Genomic DNA, 19830 nt, shown 5'->3' with positions numbered 1-19830 from the left:
CTCAATCTGATGGCTAGTGTACAACACATCCAAATCTGATGGCTAGTGTACAATACACATCCAAATCTGATGGCTAGTGTGCAATACACACCCCAATCTGATGGCTAGTGTACAATACACCCCCCAATCTGATGGCTAGTGTACAATACAGTCCTCAATCTGATGGCTAGTGTACAATACACATCCCAATCTGATGGCTAGTGTACAATACACCCCCCAGTCTGATGGCTAGTATACAATATAGTCCTCAATCTGATGGCTACTGTACAATACACATCCTAATCAGATGGCTACTGTACAATACACATCCAAATCTGATGGCTAGTGTACAATACAGTCCTCAATCTGATGGCTAGTGTACAATACAGTCCTCAATCTGATGGCTACTGTACAATACACATCCAATCTGATGGCTAGTGTACAATACACATCCCAATCTGATAGCTAGTGTACAATACATATTTCAAACTGATAGCTGGTAGACATTACATAGTTCAATATAATGGCTAGTGTACAATATACACCCAAATCTAATGGCTAGTGTACAATACACACCCCAGTCTGATGGCTAGTGTACAATACATACCTCAGTCTGATAGCTGGTACACATTACATACCTCAATCTGATGGCTAGTGTACAATACAGTCCTCAATCTGATGGCTAGTGTACAATACAGTCCTCAATCTGATGGCTAGTGTACAATACAGACCCAAATGTGATGGCGGGTGTACAATACAGACCCCAATGTGATGGCTAGTGTACAATACACCCCCCAATCTGATGGCTAGTGTACAATACATATTTCAAACTGATAGCTGGTAGACATTACATAGTTCAATATAATGGCTAGTGTACGATATACACCCAAATCTAATGGCTAGTGTACAATACAGGCCCAAATCTCATGGCTAATGTACAATACAGGCCCAAATCTCATGGCTACTGTACAATACAGATCTCAATTTGATGAATTCTTTACAATACACACCCCAACCTGATGGCTAGTGTACAATACAGACCTTAATATGATGGCTAATGTACAATACATACCTCCGTCTGATAGCTGGTACACATTACATACCTCAATCTAATGGCTAGTGTACAATACACAGCCCAATCTGATGGCTAGAGTACAATAAAGACCCATATATGATGGCTAGTGTACAATAGAGATCCCAATCTGATGGCGGGTGTACAATACACAGCCCAATCTGATGATTAGAGTACAATAAAGACCCTAATCTGATGGCTAGTGTACAATACAGATCCCAATCTGATGACTAGTGTACAATACAGACCCGAATCTGATGGCGGGTGTACAATACAGACCCCAATGTGATGGCGGATGTACAATACACACCCCAGTTTGATGGCTAAAGCACAATACAGAACGTATTCACTTAGTGTTAATTAGGCCGACTGCAGTTTATAGACCAGCGGACTAAATGCCGCAGGTCTATATCTCGACAGGAGAAGCCCGACGGGGGACTTAAGATAGGCGTTGAAATACAGGCGCCTATCTTAATCCCAACGCTGGAACGCCGAAGGACAACAGCCCAAACAAGGTAAGTCCGGGGCGTCCTTAGCGTTAGCCGCAGGGGGGGAAAGGGTTAGGTTTAGGGAGTGTAGCGGGGTTAGGGTTAGGTTTTGGGGGAAGATAGGGTTAGGCATCCCTAGGGGGGAGGGTTAGGCACCCCCGGGGGGTAGGTTAGGGTTAGGCACCCCCCCCGGGAAGGTTAGGTTTAGGGAGTGGGAAGGGGGGGTAAGTTTTAGGCACCCCCGGGGGGGGACTTAGAATTAGGCACCACCCCAGGAGTTTTATGGTTAGGCACTTCTAGGGCAGGGTTAGGGGGAGGAGAGGGTTAGGGTACTTACCAGCCGGAATCGGGATCTCCTCCTGACGGGCTTCTCCGCCGGTATTTCATACCGATCCCATGTGGGCATCTTCTTTTTCACCCACTTGCTTAAAAACAGTTTATTTTTGTTGGACACAACAATTAAAATGCGTTCGAGAGATGGAACAGCCCATTTAGGGGGAGATCCCAGTTTTGCTGCCCTTTTCTTCATACAAGAGATAGGGTCTTCTTCTTCTATAGAGATCCGATCTCCTTCTATACTTTACCATACAGCGTATTTCCAGGGGCACTACAACAAATGTAATATACGTAGCTTGAATAAAGACAATCCTGATTTAGCCTAGACAACCTGATTATTTCAGGATGCTCATCTTCAGATAGTTCTGCAAACTTGCACAGGCTGGGGCAGAGTCGCCTACAGATGCCAATTCCAAGTACCAGGACGTGGCCATGCACCTTGATAGGCGCATGACTTACTAATAGCGCTGAGCTGGGAATAATATAGGGACAGTCCACAGTCAGGGACTGCTCTATTAACATGTGGACTGCTCCCGCATACAGGGACAGTCTGGTCAATCTCATGCAGTGCAGTATGTCAATAGAGCATAAATACTTCTGTCCGGCCACAAGACGTCCCAGGAAATTGTATCACCGTGATTATTAAATGCAGAACACTACACAAATACAAAATGAATGTGAGAAATAGATCATACAACAGAATATTTACTTATACCCCACATAACATGGAATCATTGACTTGTGTTTGTTTGGCAGGACTGAGACAGACAACCTGTGACAGGATCCATGAACTCGGTGAGTAGATATAGTCCCGGTTTCTGTCACATTACTGTGTAGTAGATGGAGCCTTAGTGGTCTATTTACTAAGCAGTGTTAGGAGACAGAGTGGAAAGTGATAAGGTGCCAGCCAATCAGCTCCCACCTGTCATTTTTCAAACACAGCCTGTGAGATGGCAGTTGGGATCTGATTGGCTGGCACCTTATCACTTTTCACTCTGTCTCCTAACACTGCTTAGTAACTAGACCCCTTAATCTTTAATTTGCTAGAGTTTGTATTGCGCAAGTAGGGGCCAGGTGTACATAGAGGACTCAGTATAGTCACCCCTCTATTCAGGGGCGTTTGTAGAGAGGAGGGGGCCCGTGTACAGTCTCCATCACTGGTCCCGTCCGGCGGCCGGCTGCGCACTGGCCAGCGCCGCACTTATAGACTCTGGACACTAGAGTGTGCCCAGAGTCTATAGCGCATGCGCAGGGCACCGGGAAAATGACAGGAAAAAGTAATCCGTGGCCATTTTCCAGACGTTTTCTTACAGGCACAAGCGCCGGAGCCGACGTGGGTCTCCAGAGAGGTAAGTTTTATGGGTGCAGGGTGTGCGGTGCGGGCCCCCCCCTGGACGCAGGGGCCCCTGTGCCCCACACACTCTGCACCCATTATAAATTAGCCCCTGCCTCTTTTTTTTTTTTTCCCCAGTGCATTTTGTCCCAGATTGTCAGATCTGCCCTACTGCACGGCAGATCTGACGATGCGATGTGCGACCAGCGGGGACGCGCATCGCATCGTGATCGTGAGTTAGGACTCACGATTTCCTCACGATTTGGCCATATTTTACACGATCTATCGTCACGATTCGTCAGAATCGGCCAGATCGTGTAAAATATCGCTATGTGTGTGGGCACCTTTACCGTCGGGATGCCAGTGGTAAGGATTCCGGCTCCGGAATTCTGACAAGTGTCGGGACTACAGCGCCGGCATCCCACACGCCGGAATTATAACCGCATCCCATTGTGTTGGTAAGAGTATTTCTCCTGACACCTTTCCCTGGGTATAGAGGGAACTATCTGTAATGCAGTTGGCACCATTGATCTGTGATAACATTTTGCTTATACATTTTTCTTCCTTTATCTGTACAGAATCCGCCATGAAATTTACCAGGAATCCAGTCCACATCCTGTCAATCCCTGGGCACCTCAGTGCCCTTCCAGAGTGGCATACCTGGCACCACCACAGTGGACCTCCTTTGTACCTTTTTATTTATAAAGTGGATTAAAGATTTCATGGTGCATTTATTTGATTGTGAAAGATTATCTGTGGTTAGAAAAATATACTTATTACATGTACATATGCGGCTCCTTCTCATGAGTAGTTCTGATGTTGTAACAGATCATAAGTAATGTACACATTGCATCCCGGTAATTGGGTTTATCACACATTGAGTAGGCAGTAGGGACACTTTAGAAGGAAGTCTATCAGATTTATTTTATCCATGGAGGCAATACAGTACAGACGTGTCATTTTATGACATTGACTGTCTATATTTGCGCCAACGCACCCGTTTTTACTTGGACGTCAACAGATTTGTATGTTCTGACGGGCGGATGGGCTCCGAGCTGAGCCTTATACACACACAGGCAAGAATCAGATGTTCTTCTGCCAGACGAGACTGTTTAAATTAAATGCGAGGGTGGAGGGGACACATTTTGGAGGTGTTCCCTAATTATTAGTGGGGCGCGCATAGGAAATGTTTCTGCTTGCATAAAGTTGATGAACTACCCAGCTATTTAGGAGGTGCCAATCATTTGGAGTCATCCTACACTTTCGATAAGACCTCTTTTGTTTTGACCAATGTAATATAAAACCTTCTAACACACAAACATAACACATTTAATACAAACAGTCCCACTGCCACTCTATTAAGTGCAGCGGGCCTGATTCAGTTATGTAAGTAAATCCGATGGTTTACGCAAATATCCAGTGTTTTTGGGTCTGCGCGTGCGCAGGGACCGTTCCCTGCGTGTGCGGAACGAGTCCTGCGTGTTAGCACTCAGTGCCCTTGTTTGAGGGCGGGGAGGGGCGGCGCAGATTTCCTGGCCTTGCAAGCAGCCAGGAGCCGGCCAAGCCCGGGGTCTGCATCAATGGATGCAGACTTCCTGGACCTGGAGGGGTTCCCACGCTAAAGCCGCCGCAGCTGAGAATTTGTACATATCGGCTGTGCGATAATATGCAAATGGCGCACACGCCCAGATACGTATTTACATGGCCACTAGCACCATTGCAAATCGAAGCGTCTGAGTTCAAAGCGCAGCTTCTGTTGCAGATGCTTCCATAATTTGTCTTCGCTATAGTTGCGCAGAATGGCCGCATGTATGTACCTTGACGCATGCGTTACCGATAATCGCTCAGCTGCGCAAATATCAGTATTGCATCCATCTTTGAATCAGGCCCAGAGGCCACTGTGTAATTAATAGCCGTCATTATTATGTATTCTCCCCATTAACCACTCTCAAATGCTGACCTACTGTATTACAAGGAGGCTTCATATGAATGTTGCTTTCTTTATTTCCTCTTTAAACGTTACTTAAGCTCATGCACAAGATGCATTATAGTATTCCTTACAGCTTTTCTATGTAGTGTCGCGTCTCAGCCCACTTCCCAACAGCTCAGGCAGGGAGGAACCAAAAGACTGTTCAAACAGGTAATACAATTCCACTTCATTATCAGGACAGGCCGAAATCAGGCGAATGGTCCCATCCAGCAAAGTACCAAGGTATCCCAAAGCAGGACCTGATGTGTACCTGCTAAATTCTGGGCCTGGACCTAAATAACTACATTGGTGTTTGTCAGGGACCTTCATACAAGCCCACATAGCACTCTCCATTACAGCAATGTGGGTCATTGCTAATCCAGATCACATGCACAGGCATATTACACATTGGGGGAGGCAGAGGCGTGCATCACAGGCTGTTCAGTAGGTTTGGACCTAAAACATGAAAATTTGCTTGGTATATTGCTGAGGAACAAGGTGGTACAGTTGAGTAGTTATCAAAGGCTAATCCAGGAAGGGTAGTAGACGGCTATTTATACAGCAGTACAGTGAACTCTTTGATCTGTTTCCTGGAGTGATCGTGGAATGTTTTTAGAAATGCGTCTTGCACCCAGCTCTCAAACTAGGCGCATATCAGTGGTGACTAACTGCTATTGCATTTTATTTTCTTACAGGGAAGCTCAGGTGAAAATCGGATTTATAATATTGCTATACAGCTTTATGTACTTACATTTACAGGGCGCTTGCGTGGTAGAGTTTATACGTTCTCCCCTTGTTCTTGTCTTGGCTCCAGTTTCCTGGCACAGGAGCTCCTGCTTCCTCGCACAGTCCCCAAATACACTGGTAGGTTCATTGGCTTCTCAGTATGTGTGCAGTGTACTGTATGTGCCTTTTTTGTACCATGTGGCAGGGAGCTAGATTGTAAGCTCCAGTGAGACAGGCACTAATGGTAATGAGTAGACGTTCTCTGAATGTGAAGCACGGTGTGTAAACGGCAGGAGCTGTTATTAAATTCCAATAATAAATAGGCAGAAACAGCTGATATACACTATGTAGACAAAAGTGATTGGACACTGACAGCAAATAGATCAACAAGATTTTATTGACATCATTACTTTGTAGGTCCACCAGGTGCAGACGCTCTTCTTGGTAAACTGTCCACAAGTACCTGGACAGCAGCAGGCGGTATGCTTTACCATTCCGCCTTAAGTACAGTGACCAACTGTGACACTGAAGAAGGTCGACGGCCCAGAACGTACACGTCACTCCAATTTGTCCCAGAGGTTCTCCATGGGGTTAAAATCTGGACTCTGAGCTGGCCATTCCATCCGGGTTACCGAATTTTCTGTATACCAGTCCAGCGTCGCCCTGGATACATGACTGGTGGCATTGTCGCCCTGATAAAATGATTTGTTGTTTCCGTAGAACTGCAAGTTCATGGGCCTCCCTACCACGTGTTCTTGTCGAAACCGCCACATTAGTGGGCATTTGAAACTTGTGTGCCATAGTATGCATTTCTCTTGCGCAGGTGTGTCCAATAGTGTATAATGAGTTAGTGAAGGTTCTACTGTACATCGTTCCTACCGTCTCACCAGTAGTCGCAGATGTATCTCTCTTAAGGGGCCCACACATCAGCTCCGCAATTCCCAGAATCTCCGATGCCGATCGGTGGGTATCGATGATCAGCGATCCATCGGGGGAATCGGATGAATTCTGAATGGTAAAATTCCTAGATTTCCTGATCCATGTTGGATTTTCCCGATGCCCGGACATAGACATCGGGAAACCAGTCAGGTAGGAGGGAAATGTAGAATAACGTGTTTGGAGGTGAGATGGGATACATATTAAAATATACTGTATACCATACTGTACTGTAGTCCTATGTGTTATTGACATACAAAGAGGTAATACGTAATAGAAACGCACCAGCAACAAATTTCTAACACTTTATATTCATCGGAAATGATCAGTAACTGTGCCTACGTAATTAAGCCTGTCACGTATAAATAAGTGTATACTGACTGTACCTGTGTATTAGAGCATGTGCTGCATACAAGCGTATCATTTTATTTGCCCAGGCTGCAGCTTGCCTGCTTATGGGAAATTCAAACTTTAATAATACAGGTTTCTGGTTGTCAAATAAATGTATTTCATTAAAACTATTAGGCAGTGTGTGACTTTCTGCAAACTCCAGATTTCAAGGCGATGCTATATTTTTTACACATATTTCATATATTTCTGATGGTTCAGTGTACACAAACTTTGTTTAAGGCACAAAATGATTTAAAATATTGTAACGAATTAACTTCAGGTTTTGTGTATAAGCTGTATATGAAGCTTTTTTGTATGTACTCAAACTTTGTTTGATGTACAAAAATATTGTATAAAATGACCTGCAGGCTGTGTGTATAAGGTGTATTTGAAACGTAAATGCATTCTATGTTTAGATTTGGGCAGGGGTTAAAGTGGGCCAGAACTGCGTTCCGTCACTTCTATTTGGAAATGGAACCAGTTCCGCCTCCTCTGACCCACCTCAGCCTCGTGCCACAGGGATGCCCCATTGGCCGGGCGCCCGTTGAGATTTTGTTAAACCAGTGGAAGCCCGGCTCCTTCCCCACATCTACCCAGCCTCCTGGAACTTTGTACAATTCTTTTTGCAAGCGGACTGTAACATCGCTCTCCACCTACTCCCAATCAATCCCCTAAAAAGGGCTATAAAGAAGTCTTTGGTTGTTTGTTTATTTTTTTTTATTTTAATCACTCTCGCTTCATAATATCATCATTATTTTTTAGCGCTCATACACGGCAGCCGGAGTTCATTCCGGCTCCCGCAGTGTGCACTATTTTAGAGACGTCATCATGACGTCTCTTACCATAGTTCCGAGGAGCAGCCTGTCGGACAGCCATGGACCCAGGAGCGGGGCTTAAGGTAAGTATTGTGGGTTTTTTTGTGTAAGCGGCACTACTACAGGGGGAACTACTACAGGTGGCATTGCTACTACAGGGGGCACTACTACAGGTGGCATTGCTACTACAGGGGGCACTACTACAGGTGGCATCACTACTACGGGACATTAATACTGGGGGGCACTGCTACAGGGGGCATTACTACTGGGCCACTACTACTCAGGGCACTACTACTGGGGGCATTGCATATGGGGCACTACATAAGAGGCACCACTCCTGGCCACCCCTAGACCTTAGCCTAGCAGGAACAAAGCAGGAGGTGGGTGTTACAGAGTAGGGGGGGTCGTTGTAGATATACAGTGCATGCTGTGGGATTTAAAATGGCAATGAATAAGTGCAAAACTGCTGCATTTAATATTATTACAGTTCAAATCCGGCTTTCGGTTGGTACATCTGGGCCTATTGTCAAGATCTTCTCCCAACAAATACTTTCTGTAACCTAGAAGGGTTTTTATTCTAAACGGCTGGATACATGGCAGGGTAAGAAAAATGATTGTGTTAATGTTACGTCTGTTTTTACATTATGTTTATATACTGTACCAGTTATTGGATTCATGTTTTGTTCTAGTCAATGACAGCGGTGTATTTAGTGTGTGGAAACTTTGACATTTTAGGTCAAACATTTTGTTGTGCAACAAATTTCCATCATCACAGCATAAATGACAGGGCCACAAGCCACAAACCACATTAGAAATGAAGAGCACCAGCACGGCTACAGACATGTAGTACATACTGTAGACACACTGCGTGTACTGTAATGTATTTCATTCACTGAATTCGAATTTGCATGTAATATATTTCTTATTAGTTTTTGTTTGTTTTTTTAAATGTAGAATGAACGGTTTGTTAATTATCACATTTAGGGCAAAATTTACTAAGCAGCGGGTTGGTTTGGTGGCGGTTTTGCCACGGTTTCTAAATGACAGCCCTGTTTTATTCTATTCTAAAATGTGTTTAGATGGCGGTTTTGCAGTGTTTTTGGCCTTAGTAAATCTGCAGATAGCAAAACCGCCACCAAACCGCCAGGGTTTTAGAACCCGCCACTTAGTAAATTTTGACCTTGGAGTCATACAATATAACATCATGGACGTGATTGATAACATATGAAACACTGATCAACACCAGACAATTTGCTTTAATGGCAAATAGACGCTAATTAGGTGCATAGACGAAGAGGGTTGGAATCCGTTTTGCGCAATGCTTTAGTGTCGCATTTGTGATGTCACGCCGATCCCTTCGCCTGGTGTACAAGTTTGCGTCGGATTGTACAAGGGCTGTGACTCCCACTTTGTGCGCCTTTAGTTACAAACACTCCCACCTGGTGCTTTATTTAGACGCTACCATCGTATGCACCATTGAAACTACTTCCAGACCCACCGCTGGATGCAGATTCTCCATCAGAGTACAGGCACGAATTAAGCGTCTGAGTTCGCAACCAGTTATGCAACACGTCCATAACACCCCCATCAGGCGGTGCGTCAACGTGCGTCTGAATAGCCGCCTCCTAGTCATCACTAATAAGGCCCAGATAGTGGCAGCACAAATAGGGCTGGCTCCAATGCTCCTGACTACTCCTATCAGGGGCATCAGAAGGATTTTATGCTGGGGGCAACTTAAAATGGCTATGGCGTCCGCATTCCCCCCCTCCCCCTTCCTTGGTCAGGGGCTGTGCGTTATCGCAATAGGCTGCACAACCCCTGTACTGCGTGGTGGAGGTGTAATGTGCGGTGTTTTGACTTAAAGTCTGCACATTACGCCACCTCTGTGCAGTGCAGGGGCTGTGCGGCCTATTGCTATAAAGCACAGCCCCTGACCGTCCACCGCTCCTTTCAATTGTTTGGGGGAGGAGCAGCCTCCTTGCCCCTCCCCCTTTCCTCTTGTTCCAATACCCATGACTCCTATCAAGGTTGCCTCCAAGAAGAGACTGTCCTCAGAGGCGCTGGTAACTTAGGACTTGGGAGTTTTTTCCTACCAGAACTCCAGCAGGAACCCACAGCTGGCGAGAGAGAGTGGCATAAGATTTAGCTAGATGGAGCATTTAGTTGGGGGCTCTGTACCATTCTGGAACCAAGCCCATCCTGCAGTATGCCTTTGGCCGGTCTGCCCTGTATTTTGTAGGCAATGAGAAATTTCGGATTAGTCTTGGCCATGTAATGTTGCAGACCTTTTGCAGAACTCTTTGAGGTCCATCTTGGAAGAAGTTCCTGCGACATTGGGGGTATAGGACCTAGAGACAGTGACTGGTGTGCTTTCCATAGGGGGAGGCCTCACTGTCCACCATGAAGGAAGATTGTTCCGCAATGCGCGGCTTTCCTTATGTTGTTGGTGCTGATTGCACTCATTTTCCACTTGTACCCACACATTACCAGTATTACGACTGTGGAAAGTGAAAGCTGTTTACCACCACAAATGTATGTAGTGACTTTTTCCGTATGTTGAGCGTAATGTATAAATGCAATGTATGTTTGTCTTTTATTTATTTTTCTCCTAAATCATTAGATTTTGCACTATGATGTGTGATTTGTATGTTTACATTTTATTAAAATGTGTTATGTGTCAATAGCTGAGCAAATTAGTTTTTGTCAACAAACGGGTCAACCAACATTATATAAGTTAAATTATGTTCAAGTCGAACATGAGATAGATGTGATAAGTATACAATTCTACATATCTTGACGGAAACCTCACAACGGCATCTAAAAACCATAGGAAATACTAAACAAAGGGGTTTATGTATCAAACAGTGAAAAGCCTGGAGAAGTGGACCAGTGGAGAAGTCCCCCATCGCAACCAGTCGGCAGCTACCTATTATTTTATAGACTGTACTTGATAAATGCTACTTCAAAGCTGATTGGTTGCTATGGGCAACTTCTCTACTGGTCCCACTTCTCCTCACTTTTCACTGTTTAATACATCAACATTAAAGACAGAAATGTCATGTTCCTATACATGAAAAAAGATCCATGAAATTTATCATTTTAGGCTCATATACAGAACTATGAATAAACAAAAATAAAACATTAGGCATCAAACATGCTCGCCCCTGACCCCCTGGGAACACAAAAGAATTGGAGGATCGCCCTCCGCCATGTGACAGAGATACCAAGAGGTGTTGCGCAGAGAGTTATGAATCTGGGTTCGTGTGGCTGGTGACAGGATCGCTATGAAGCTTTCACAAATCTCGGGAAACCTCTCAGTTTTGTCCGCCTCCTCCAGCGTAATCGCCACCCAACTCCATATGGAAAAGATTATTTTTTTTATTGTTTTTAAAGGGAGATAGTGGGGTGTTTGGGGTATATCGATACCTGTAAAACTTGCGAGACGCTGCACTAACCGCCAATATCAGCCGTCTGCTTCCCTTTGAGAACCTAAGATTTCATGGGAGGATACCAAATAGTGCCCATTCTGGAGTCATAGGCAGGTCATTTGCCAAGTGTTCCTGAGAATAATTGCGGACTTGTAGCCAAAATCTGAAAACTAATGGACAGGACCACAGACAATGAAGTAGGTCGGCATGGGGGCAGACCAGGCGTTTAAAGTTGCTCCTCTGTCCACAGTCTCATGCGAAGTTGTTAAATGCCTGGGATCCATAATGCCTGGCCATTTCCTTAAAGTACTGAATTCTTATTCTAAATTAGTGGCTTAAAAGCTGGTATTCATGCCTTTATCAATAAGACAAAATAACAACAGTATTCTGATAACCTTTCTGTATTCTCCAGTTTCCTCTTTTTATTTAAACTTAAAATAGAGCCAAAAACTTTTTTGAGAACGTGAAGTTGAGGTTTAGCTTAGAGGTAATGGATTTGCATTTTGCAACGTGAGGTTGTGAGTTCACTTCCGACCTAACTAGACATGAATATTTTAAAATAATTTGAGCTACAATTGTAAGATTAGAATATCTGGTGCAGGTGTGAGTGTGAGGTTCGGCTTAGAGGTAAGGTATTATGGAATTATTAATTCAATTGTAACCAAAGTAAGAATTGTATTATTTTAATAATGATGATGGATTATTTATTTTATTTATTGTTATATTGCGGCAATTGTAAGTTTAATACGGAGTAAAGTAGGTGATGCAAAAGTACATTTGTGGGTTGGTTTATGGTGCGTACACACAGTACGATTAAAGTGCACGATATGAACGATAATGATATTGACCATATCGTTATCATTCATATTGTGCATTTTTCGATGCCTCCAACCCACCAATGACCTGCGATGCGCGGGCACATATGGACAATAACAATATTGTTCATCGCCCGTGCATGCAGGCCAACCTGGTCGATATCGTCCAGGTTACTATAAGGATCCGCGATCGTTGATCGCGGTTCCTTGGCCGTCATTGGTGGGTTGGTGGTGTGCTATTGATATCGATCATCCAGCACACCCGGGAGATCGATCAACGATATCGTTATCGTTGATGATCGCCCGTGTGTATGTACCATTAGAGTTAAACTAATTTAATTGTTGAATTTTAACCAATGAAACATTTAAACATCTGCACATCTATTCCAGAGTCTGCATTAAAAGGCCTGTAGTTTGCGGACACGATATTGGATGAAGTATAGATGACAGCTGTAGTAAATGGAAAGTGTGAGAGGTTATCATTGGGATCCCCAAGTAGCTGTGTTTCCTTTTACATGTCTTTTCTGGAGACGTTAATAATGGCATTGAAGAGAACACATGCATTTTTGAAGTGACTAAAATGACTGATGGTCCAGATAGATTAGAGTAATGGATAAAAGTGTGAAACTTCTAGGTTAGGGGTTATAACAGTAGTTTAATTGCCCCCCCCCCCCCATAATGGTTTCCTGGGTCCTGAATAGGGATGCCAGTGCTTAGAATGCCGGCACCGGAATCCCGACACCTGTGAGGGGGATACGGTCAAATTTCCAGACTTGGAATGCCGACGTCAGAATCACGACATGGCGCCGTCATACCGACGGTAAGTAGCTGGGTAAGGGGGAGGGTTGGGGTTAGGCACTAGAAGGAGGGTTAGCATTAGAGTTAGGCACTAGGGGGAGGGTTAGGCACTAAAGGGGGAGGAGGTCAGGTTTAGGCACCAGGGGGGTGGGGGAGCATTAGCATACTGATCTAACTCTGTCAGGATGCCGGCATCAGGATTCTGACCGCCGGAATCTCGAGCATCGGCATCCCATACCCAACCCCCTGAAGAACCTTCAGAAGAAGTAAATGGGACTCTATTGGGGATGAGTATGGCTACGTCCTTTTTTTTTAATTATTACAATCAGCAGAACTGTTTGAGAGTATTCATTACCAAAAAGTTGGGAGCGGGTTCCGGTGAAGATTATCTGCTATGTCCGCTTCTCCCTTCTGCAGGTCCCCAACACTAGTGTACAACGGATGGGGTGAGTTGAGACCGTGCTCATTAATTGAGAGGATCTTCAGGTTAATTTCTGTAATTAAGGAAAACATTGACAAGAATGCTCGCTATAAACACCAGTATAAAAAGTAGACAACCCAGTTAGATCAAAGGAAAGGAGAGGTGGAAACGGAAGGGAAGGAAAAGCCACTACGATGGGAGATAGGGAGAGGAGGGAAAGTCTAGTGAGGCCGATCCCTTGGAGGAGGAATATTCCCAATCAAATGACAGAGTACTTGTGAGATGGTGAAACTAGACACAGGTCAGGATGAGGCCTGCGAGATTGGGACTGAGAATAGATAGGTGACAAAGAATATATCAAATAAAAAACAATGTTCGGAGATGACAGTGATGTCCGTGGAGTGAGGAAAATATGTCGGAGGGTGAAGGAGGTGAAAAAAGGAGGCGGGAAAGGGAACTGGTTCAAACTTTCGTAAACATGTGCAATGTGCAATGCAATGAACTAAGGGCCTGATTCAGACCCGGACGCTATCCTGCGCTCGCTCGCATTGAGCGATTTTTTGCACTCTGTGCCTGCGTATGAGTCGTAATGCGCATGCACGAACCAGTCATTGCGATGGGAAAGTGCTCACCCATAGCCCGCAGTCGGGCCGCTATTCTGGGTGACAGATAGCGCCGTTTGTGGGTGGTAACAGGGGAAGGTGCTTGTAAAGGGGGTGTGGATGTGCGAACGCAGGCATGGCTGACCGTCAGAACGGCGTTTAATGGGTGTGCATAATTAGCAAAGTAGCGTCATTACACACGTGACTGGGTTGTGTTTTAGCCAGATCTGCTCACAATGTTGTGGTGGGAAAAGGCTACCACAAGCGCTGCGAGCAGCTCCGATGGCTCTCGATGTTCCCGATTAATCCTACAACTGCCGGAGATGACGTGTGTTGCGAGTGGCAAAGGGGCGTCTTTATACAGGTGCGAGCGCATAGTGCGGCCGCTCGCTATTACTTAGTGGGCGGCTTTACGCGACGCAGTGCGAGCACATGATTTAAATAGCCGGCCCCTTTTAGCCAGCAAGCGGCCGGGTCTGAATCAGGCCCCAAGACCCAAAAGGCAAAGAATGACAGAACCATACCTAAATACAATTCCAATCTCAGCTTACTCTATAGAAGGAATGAGAGAGAGGAAGAATGGAATGGATGAGATGGGGTGGGGGGGGGAGAGAGGAGTTACAAATAGATAGGCGGGGAGCTAGGAAAAAGAGGGAGACAGATGGGAAGAAATCAGGAATTTAGCAACTATTAGTAGAAAAAATGAATATGTAAGAGTGCAGCGGCTTTGGAGAGCAGCCCTGTGTGGACGCCGCTGTGTTTCCTGGTAGAATGTTCACTTTTGCTAGAAGTGTTTGTCAGCTGTTTTTGCTGTGAGCACTGAGTTGTCTTTGAGGACCTGTAGTTGGAAACTGGAAGCCCCAACAATATTGGTAATGGTGATGGTGTAGGATTCTTGTCACTGGTTGGAAATCTTTGGGTTTCTGAATTCTTGATTGAGTCAAATCGGGAAATATCTGGATGTGCATGTTGCAAGAGCCAATCATAGGCATGTCTCTGACAGGCTGTAGAATTTATCCTTTAGATGGGAAGTAATGGAGGCGAGCAATGACATCCTGGGGATTTGGATGGAGATGTGGTTTTGCCATGAAGGCTCCGTGTGCCCTGTACAAGATGGGAAAAGAGGTCATTCAGGAAGACTTGGAGAGCGGAAGCAGCGACAGTTTTGTGGATGTTGTGGATTCTATCGGGCTATATGCAATCGTGTACTACTTGGAAGTCCAAGAGCAGAGCATTGTGTACCTGGTGGAAGGGGTCATGTTGGAGAGTCTGGGATTGTCTGTGATGCGTGTGCTATATAATGTTAAGGCCCCCCATACATCAGAGATTGATTGCAGCAATCATGCAATTTGCAATCGATTGTGTATAAAAATCTTTCCCTTTTTCAATCGATTGTGGCAATTCTGCAATCTGCAATCGATTGAAAAAGGGAAAGATTTTTATACACAATCGATTGCAAATTGCACGATTGCTGCAATCAATCTCTGATGTATGGGGGCCTTTACCTGTAGTTTTGTAAGATCCAGCAGTGCAAATTTATTGTGACTTTCAAATAACGATTCACAGAGTGGAGCAAATTCTATTCTCTTCTGGCCAACAATGCTGGAACAATCCTGAAATGTCATTTCTTTAGGTAAATGTACCAGCCTTTCTATAAGCTGATAAAATATTTGGGGGTGTAGCCATGCCCCTTTGAAAATCACAACATGGGCCTGATCCTAAATTTGCGGACTGCTGATGTGGGACGTAGTTGAGCAATTTTTATTTCCTGCGCATGCATCTAATTAGCACCACGCATGCATCCTGGTTGCGTTCATGCAGAGTTGCAGTTGTGATTGCAGACGCCAGCAAACAGAATTGTATTGAAAATGTATTGGGCCTTCCTGGGCGGTGACAGGGAGGTGGCTTAGCGGACCACGGCGATGGTCCTTCTTATGGGGGTATTATGGGACCGTCACAGGCGTGTTGCTGAAAGTGGTTCCGTATAGAATCGCTCAACCACTCAAATAGTCGGTCATACTTTGACGAAGAAACTGCAGCTTCCATTGGACTGGTGCAAGTTTAAATGGTGCGACTGATGGTGGCGTCTAAAGATGATATTTAATCATCTGCGATCAGATGTACGGCTGTAACCAGGGAAGGCATTTACATAAAGTCGCAGACGTGCGATCGGCAATAGACGCAGACATATGGCTGCATCCTACCCAGAATCAGCCGCTATATTCAGGGCGCGGCTGCTCCCCTGCGCCAGACTCTCAGCGTCCCGGGCTTCTATACTTGAGATGACAAAACCCCCAATGTTTATATATAGGAAATAACAGTCTTACCTTTGTCTGAGGCATGATTCGGTGCTACAAGCTTTGTGGTCCCAGGCAGAAAATACATTGGGGCCCTAACACTTGGTCTCATTTATGTGACAATACAGAAGAGTTTCCTGGTTTGGGCAGAGCTGTGAAGTCACAGCGTGGTGCTTATACCGGGAACACGGGAAATTATACAGCATGAATGGCTCCTTTCTTACTGCAGATCTGGCTACTGCTCTAAGCTTGTCATGGTGAGTATATGAATCTGCTAAAGCAAATGTATATTATATCATCATGGATAACTAATACTGATATTTAATACAAATAATGCATTATTAGTTGAGCTGCCTGTATTTCCCCAAGGATATTCCATAGGCTCTCATCCTGCAAGACATCCTAATGCAAGGTGTTAATAGATAAAACGTATTGACTGCAATACATGATTTCTCGGAATGCACATACTGTATACTGAATGGACACACTGACATAAGTCACATTATGAGCCTGATTAGTTGTACGCTAGTGCTTAGCAATTTCTAAAATATGGTAATGCATCAGCCAGCAAAATTTGTATTGAGACGCCCATCGGAGCCCGCACTGCGTACACAAACGCAGCGTCGGAGGCAGATCCTAAAAACATCGACTTCTCGAGGTCGCTCAGAATGGATGTGGTAATTAAGACGCCGGAGCTTTGTTCTCTGCTTGCGCGATTGCAGGCGTTGGCTAGTACATGCCCGGAAGACATCCCCGCCACACGCCCGCGTTCTGGCCGGAACTCCCCGTAACCACCCACAAAACAGTCCCTTCCTGTCAATCCATTGCGAGTGAAACCTCACAGTGTGCATGTTCGCAATTCAGTCGCAGCGTGTGCGCAATGCGGCTGTGATGCATGCGCAAACCACCGATAATCGCTCAACTGCATGAACATGACATAACCTCATATTATATTACATTAATAGTGCAGAATATTACATCCCATTCTTAGCATCTAGCCTTTATAGATGGTCCAGGAGATGACTTTGGCAGTATGGCTTGATTCTAATTCGCACTCAGCAGCGCCCGTGTCTGCTGTTCTTGCCAGTTGCACATCTGCGACTACATTCTAATACCCCCACGAGCCCTTCCCTGGTGCACATATGTGCGTATAAATGTGCAAGGACTGAGACGCCCACTTCCAGCATTTCCAGAAGCTGCAATCGTGCTTGGCGCATTTTTGGATGCCACCATTGGTCGTATCGTCCATGCCAACTGCGTCTATCTATGCAAACACTTCAGCAACACGCCCGCGAGACTCCCATAATGCACCTATGAGACAGACCGTCTCCATGCGTCTGAATACCCTCTCACTGCCCAGGAACGCCGCCAGTACATTCTCAGTACTGTGTGTGTGTCTGAAATCACAACTGCCACTCTGTACCAACACAATTGCTCAACTATGCCCGACATCGACATAGCGTGCACCTCAGCATCAAGCCCTATGGGCGGTAAGCGTTTAATATAACTATGGCCGGGATGCCTGCTGCCGAAATACCGGCGCCGGAATCCCGATCAGCATTTGAAGCCAGGCTCCAGACAGGGGGGTTAGGGTTAGGCACCACCGGGGAGAGGTTAGGTTTAGGCACTAAGGGAGAAGAGTCAAAGCAACAAGTAATAATTTAGGACCAGGCGCTAGCAGTGGTGTATATACAAAAAGTGTCACAATGCTGCACACCTACACGAGAAGCTTTGCCAATTTTCTTTCAAACAGAACAGAAAATATGGTATAAAGTAGCGCTTAACAGACACAGAGCAATATAGGGATTAATATCTTGTTTTAATCACAATATCGCAATGATAAAATCCATATCCTTAAAAAGACATTCACATGTCTTATTACATTTCGGAACAATAAAAGGTCTCAAAAAGGACCTAGAAAATAGCATATATCCTGATTCCACAAGGTACTAGACACACAACACTAATGTATCAAATTGGTGTATGTGTTTCAGTTCCTATAATTGATACTTATGTTGCCGCAATGATCTGTAATGTAGCAAACAATATTGTGGTGAGGTTGTTCCGCTTCCGTATTAAGGTTCTAATGAAACAATTCTAAAATCCTTTTGTAGAATATCCTGTGTGGATTTCATATACTCACAATCCTGGATCAGTGTATTGTAGGAGGTAATCCAGCTGCTCACTAGTTGTGCTGTATGAGTGAGTGAGCTGCAATGTCCAGACCATCCGCATGCACCAGACAAGCTGTGCGGCTCTCTGTCAGGACACCCAGCTCTCCTCGGCAGTCGCTCGGCGTCTCCAACAAGGTAATGAGAGCAATGTCCCTGATCACAATGAGATGTAACGAAGCAACAGTGGCCCTGATTCAGAGCCGGACGCTCTGACCAGAGCGCTCGCTCTGAATCAGGGCCCTCCTCCATTAAAATGGAGCGTCCTCCTGGACGCTCGTATAGCTGTGGGTCACCACCCACAGCATATACGAGCGTACAAAAAGATGGTCACGATGGGTGTCGCGCATGCGCACGACGGAGCTCCCTCCGTCGTGCGCATGCGCAGTGGGGAACATCGACCCACTTGCGAGCGTACTGCCGCTCGCGAGTGGGTCTGAATGACCCCCAGTGTTCTTAGTACAACAACTGGATACTCGCTCTCGGTTATAGCGGCGAGCATTCTCTGATAACGGCTTCCGTATTAAATATAAGCAAGTGAGGAGCAAGCGGAGCAGCAGAATCCCAAGTCTGGCACCTGTGTTCTCACGCTCAAATAAATTGTCAGCACCTTCTATAGTTGGTGCAGTGAGAGAGAGGCTGATTCTCAGGTCCAGTGAGTATATCTAAAACAAACTCCTTCTGTGTCCTTTAATGCCTTTCTCCTCACAGGGAGGCTTTCTCAAAAAGGCAGAAAGCTTCCCTTAGGCTTAGTGTTAGGGCTAGGTTTAGGCTTAGTATTAGGGTTAGGCTTAGTGTTAGGGCTAGGTTTAGGATTAGTGTTAGGTTTAGGCTTAGTATTAGGGTTAGGCTTAGTGTTAGGGCTAGGTTTAGGATTAGTGTTAGGTTTAGGCTTAGTATTAGGGTTAGGCTTAGTGTTAGGGCTAGGTTTAGGATTAGTGTTAGGTTTAGGCTTAGTATTAGGGTTAGGATTAGTGTTAGGGCTAGGTTTAGGATTAGTGTTAGGTTTAGGCTTAGTATTAGGGTTAGGCTTAGTGTTAGGGCTAGGTTTAGGATTAGTGTTAGGTTTAGGCTTAGTATTAGGGTTAGGCTTAGTGTTAGGGCTAGGTTTAGGATTAGTGTTAGGTTTAGGCTTAGTATTAGGGTTAGGATTAGGTTTAAGCTTAGTGTTAGGGCTAGGTTTACTATTAGTGTTAGGTTTAGGCTTAATATTAGGTTTAGGGTTAGGTTTAGGCTTAGTGTTAGGGTTAGGTT

The sequence above is a fragment of the Taudactylus pleione genome, unplaced genomic scaffold (assembly GCF_031769625.1).
Source record: "Taudactylus pleione unplaced genomic scaffold, aTauple2 ptg000061l, whole genome shotgun sequence".
Classification (NCBI taxonomy): Eukaryota; Metazoa; Chordata; class Amphibia; order Anura; family Myobatrachidae; genus Taudactylus; species Taudactylus pleione.
This window is presented reverse-complemented; position numbering follows the sequence as displayed.